Genomic DNA, 5583 nt, shown 5'->3' with positions numbered 1-5583 from the left:
AGCTACTTTATGAGTCTTGGCCGTGGCCCTAAGCACTTTGTTTTCCAGTATTACCACCGAATACATAAATGCCACAGACACATAACTGGGTAAACCTTTTCAGATTGTGACTCAGCTTTGCTAAAGTCCCCAATTAGAGGTGTCCAGGGTTCTTAAGCTCACTCCTTTTTTGCTTTGGACCTTGACTTTAACCGCTCAGTCTCAAGTTTTCACTTGACACCTTCACGCCACAAGCACATGGTTAGGGACAGCTTGGTTTAGCCACTTAGGCTAGGATTTTATTCCTTTAGGCCCTCCTATCCACTGATGCTCAAAGCCTTGGATCCTTTTTGTTACCCTTGCCTTTTGGTTTTAAGGACTATTGGCTTTTTGCTCTTGCCTTTTGGTTTTAAGAGCTTTTGGCTTTTTCTGCTTGCTTTTTCTTTTTCTTTTTGTTTTTTTCGCATTTATTTTTTTTCTACAAGCTTTTCTCTATTCACTGCTTTTTCTTGCTTCAAGAATCAATTTTATGATTTTTCAGATTATCAAATAACATTTCTCCTTTTTCCTTATTCTTTCAAGAGCCTACATATTTAACATTCATAAACAACAAATTCAAAAGACATATGCACTGTTCAAGCATTCATTCAGAAAACAAAAAGTATTGTCACCACATCAAAATAATTAAACTAGTTTCAAGGATGAATTCGAAACCATGTACTTCTTGTTCTTTTGTTTTTAGAACATTTTTCATTTAAGAGAGGTGATGGATTCATAGGACATTCATAACTTTAAGGCATAGACACTTAGACACTAATGATCATATAGTAAAGACACAAACATAAATAAACATGAAGCATAATAAACGAAAAACAGGAAAATAAGAACAAGGAGATTAAGGAACGGGTCCACCTTAATGAGGGTGGCGTCTTCCTCTTCTTGAAGAACCAATGGTCCTCTTGAGCTCCTCTATGTCTCTTCCTTGTCTTTGTTGCTCCTCCCTCATAGCTCTTTGATATTCTCTAATCTCATGTCAGATCTCCGGATACTCATTCTTTTTGAGCTTGAAAGGAACCTCAGGGATCACTTTCTTCTTGGCCACAACTTCATAGAAGTGGTCTTGATGGACCTTTGAGATGAATCTCTCCATCTCCCATGACTCAGAGGTGGAAGCAATTGCCTTCTCTTTCCTCTTTCTTGAGGTTTCTCTGGCCTTAGGTGCCATTAATGGTTATGGAAAAACAAAAAGCTATGCTTTTACCACACCAAACTTAAAATGTTTGCTCATCCCCGAGCAAAAGAAGAAAGAAAGAAGGAGAAGACGAAGAAAAATGGAGGAGATGGAGGGAGATGGTGTATTCGGCCAAGGGGAATTTAGGTGGTTATGATGTGTGAAAAGGAAGGGGTGATGGTTTGTAGTTGAGTAGGTGGGTGTAGGTGGGTTGTATGATGATTTTGGAGGAGTAATGGAGGTGATTGGTGGAGGTTATTTTGGGGAAGAGTGTTATGAAAAGGTGTGAGGAAGAGAGAAGAAGAGAGGTGGGGTAGGTGGGGATCTTGTGGGGTCCACAGATCCAGAGGGGTCAAGGATGTATCATCCCTGCTTCTATTAGGCGTGTAAACGCCCTTGCAGTGCAATCTTGGCGTTTAACGCCACTTCCATGCTTTGTTCTGGCGTTAAACGCCAGTCTGGTGCTTGTTTCTGGCGTTTAACGCCAGCTTGATGCTTCTTTCTGGCGTTAAACGCCAGTTTAATGCTTCTTACTGGCGTTAAACGCCAGTTTGATGCTTCTTACTGGCGATTAAACGCCAGTAAGTTCTTCCTCCAGGGTGAGCTGTTTTTAATGCTGTTTTTCATTCTGTTTTTTATTTTTCAGTAGTTTTTGTGACTCCACATGATCATCAACCTAAAAAACCATAAAATAAAAATAAAATAGATATAATTAAATAACATTGGGTTGCCTCCCAACAAGCGCTTCTTTAATGTCAATAGCTTGACAGTGAGCTCTCATGGAGCCTCACAGATGTTCAGAGCATTGTTGGAACCTCCCAACACCAAACTTAGAGTTTGAATGTGGGGGTTCAACACCAAACATAGAGTTTGACTGTGGGGGCTTTGGTTGACTCTGCAGTGAGAGAAGCTTTTCATGCTTCCGCTCCATGGTTATAGAAGGAGATCCTTGAGTTTTAAACACAAGGTTGTCCTCATTCAGTTGGAGGACTAACTCTCCTCTGTCTACATCAATCACAGCTCTTGCTATGGCTAGGAAGGGTCTTCCAAGGATGATAGATTCATCCTCTTCCTTCCCAGTGTCTAGGATTATGAAATCCGCAGGGATGTAAAGGCCTTCAACCTTTACTAGCACGTCCTCTACTAGTCCATAAGCCTGCTTTCTTGAGTTGTCTGCGATCTATGATGAGATTCTGGCAGCTTGCACCTCAAAGATCCCAAGTTTCTCCATTACAGAGAGTGGCATTAAGTTTATTCCTGACCCCAGGTCACACAGAGCCTTCTCAAAGGTCATGGTGCCTATGTTACAGGGAATTAGGAATTTACCAGGATCCTGTTTCTTTTGAGGTATTTTCTGCCTATCCAATGTATTTAGTTCATTGGTGAGCAAGGGAGGTTCATCTTCCCAAGTTTCATTACCAAATAATTTGGCATTCTGCTTCATGATTGCACCAAGGTACTTAGCAACTTGCTCTTCAGTAATGTCTTCATCCTCTTCAGAGGATGAATACTCATCAGAGCTCATGAAGGGCAGAAGAAGGTTCAATGGAATCTCTATGGTCTCTAGATGAGCCTCAGATTCCTTTGGTTCCTCAAAAGAAAACTCTTTATTGGTCACTGAACGTCCCAGGAGGTCTTCCTCACTAGTATTCACGTCTTCCTCCTCCTCTTTGGGTTCAGCCACACCAAGTAAGGTAATGGCCTTGCACTCTCTTTTTGGATTCTCTTCTGTATTGCTTGGGAGAGTACTAGGAGGGGTTTCAGTGACTCTTTTACTCAGCTGGCCCACTTGTGCCTCCAAATTTCTAATGGAGGACCTTGTTTCATTCATGAAACTTAAAGTGGCCTTAGATAGATCAGAGACTATATTTGCAAAGCTAGATGGATTCTGCTCAAAATTCTCTGTCTGTTGCTGAGTGGATGATGGGAAAGGCCTGCTATTACTAAACCTGTTTCTTCCATCATTAATAAAGCCTTGTTGAGACTTTTATTGATCCTTCCATGAGAAATTTGGATGATTTCTCCATGAGGGATTATAGGTGTTTCCATAGGGTTCACCCATGTAATTCACCTCTACTATTGTAGGGTTCTCAGGATCATAAGCTTCTTCTTCAGAAGATGCCTCTTGAGTACTGTTGGATGCAGCTTGCAATTCATTCAGACTTTGAGAAATTATATTGACTTGCTGAGTCAATATTTTATTCTGAGCCAATATGGCATTCAGAGAATCAATTTCAAGAACTCCCTTCCTCTGAGGCATCCCATTACTCACAGGATTCCTTTTAGAAGTGTACATGAACTGGTTATTTGCAACCATATCAATGAGTTCTTGAGCTTCTGCAGGCATTTTCTTTAGGTGAATGGATCCACCTGCAGAATGGTCCAATGACATCTTTGATAATTCAGACAGACCATCATAGAATATATCCAGGATGGTCCATTCTTAAAGCATATCAGAAGGGCACTTTTTGGTCAGTTGCTTATATCTCTCCCAAGCTTCATAGAGGGATTCACCTTCTTTCTGTTTGAAGGTTTGAACATCCACTCTAAGCTTGCTAAGCTTTTGAGGAGGAAAGAACTTGGCTAAGAAAGCCGTGACCAGCTTATCCCAAGAGTTCAAGCTATCTTTAGGTTGAGAGTCCAACCATATTCTAGCTCTGTCTCTTATAGCAAACAGGAAAAGCATAAGCCTGTAGACCTCGGAGTCAACCCCATTGGTCTTAACAGTATCACAGATCTGCAAGAACTCAGTTAAGAACTGAAAAAGATCTTCTGATGGAAGTCCATGAAACTTGCAGTTCTGTTGCATCAGTAAAACTAATTGAGGCTTTAGCTCAAAATTGTTTGCTCCAATGGCAGGGATTGAGATGCTTCTTCCATGTAAATTGGAATTTGGTGCAGTAAAGTCACCAAGCATCTTCCTTGCATTGTTATTATTTTTGGCCATGTCTCCTTCTTTTTCGAAAATTTCTGTCAGATTTTCTCCAGAGAGTTGTGCCTTAGCTTTCCTAAGCTTCCTCTTCAGAGTCCTTTCAGGTTCAGGATCAGCTTCAACAAGAATGTTCTTATCCTTGTTCCTGCTCATATGAAAAAGAAGAAAACAGAAAAGAAAATATAGAATCCTCTATGTCACAGTATAGAGATTTCTTACGTAAGTATAAAAAGAGAAGAATAGAGGAAGGAAAAGATAAGAATCCAAACACAGAGGGGAAGAGTGGGTTCGAATTCTTGGGTGGAAGAGAAGTGTTAGTAGATGAATAAATAATTAGAAGGAGGTGAAAGAGAAGAATTCAAAAATAAAATAAAATAAAATAAAAATATTTTTGTTTTTAATTTAAAATTAAAGTTAAAACTCGAAAATAAGAAAAGAAATAAAATTAAAATTAAAATTTAGAATAATTACTTAATTAAAAAGGAATTTTGAAAAAGAGGAAGGTGATTTTCAAAAATTAGAGAGAAAATTAGTTAGGTAGTTTTGAAAAAGATATGATTGAAATAGTAAACTTTTAAAATCAAACAAAAAGTCAAGTAGGTAATTGAAAAAGATTTTGAAATTGATTTTGAAAAAGATCTGATTGAAAAGATATGATTGAAAATCATTTTGAAAAAGATTTGAAAAGGAAATTAAAAAGATTTGATTTTAGAAATCAAAGTTGATTACTTGACTAACAAGAAACTTGAAGATATGATTTTAAAATTTAAAGATTGAACCTTTCTTAATAGGCAAGTAACAAACTTAAAAATTTTTGAATCAATCACATTAATTATTAGTAAAGATTTTGAAATTATGAACAAGATAAGAAAAAGATTTTTGAAAATCAATTTGAAATTTTTGAAAATCATAAAAGAAAAATGAAAAAGATTTGATTTTTGAAAAAGATTTGAAAAAGATAGAATTTTTAAATTGAAAATTTGATTTGACTCATAAGAAACAATTAAATTTAAAAACTTTTTGAAAAAGTTAACTCAAATTTTCGAAAGTTTATGAGAGAAAAAGGGAAAGATATTTTTTTGATTTTTTAATTTTTAATGAAGAAAGAGAAAAACATAAAATTGATGCAAAACATAAAAATTTTGGATTAAAATAAAAGATGCATGCAAGAACACTATGAGTGTCAAGATGAACACCAAGAACACTTTGAATGTCAAGATGAACACCAAGAATTTATTTTTGAAAATTTTTAAGAAAAGAAAAGCATGCAAGACACCAAACATAGAATTTTTCAATGTTGAGACATTAATAATTCAAAAATACATATGAGAAACAAGAAAAGACACAAAGCAAGAAATTTTAAAGATCAAACAAGAAGACTTATCAAGAACAACTTGAAGATCATGAAGAACATCATGCATGAATTTTCGAATATTTAAAG

General features: G+C 36.7%; 1 non-coding gene across 1 annotated transcript; it reads left to right on the top strand.

Moving 5' to 3' along the window:
• Window positions 1–3656: 3656 nt before the first annotated feature.
• LOC148580500 (small nucleolar RNA R71) lies at window positions 3657–3764 on the top strand. Its single transcript, XR_015899491.1, has one exon. It is a non-coding gene; the product is annotated as a small nucleolar RNA R71 (small nucleolar RNA).
• The last annotated feature ends 1819 nt before the right edge of the window (window positions 3765–5583 follow it).

This window comes from Arachis ipaensis, chromosome B10 (genome assembly GCF_059453495.1).
Source record: "Arachis ipaensis isolate K30076 ecotype BB chromosome B10, ASM5945349v1, whole genome shotgun sequence".
Taxonomy (NCBI): Eukaryota; Viridiplantae; Streptophyta; class Magnoliopsida; order Fabales; family Fabaceae; genus Arachis; species Arachis ipaensis.
The sequence above is the reverse complement of the archived record's forward strand: the minus strand, read 5'-3'. Positions and strand labels throughout refer to the sequence as shown.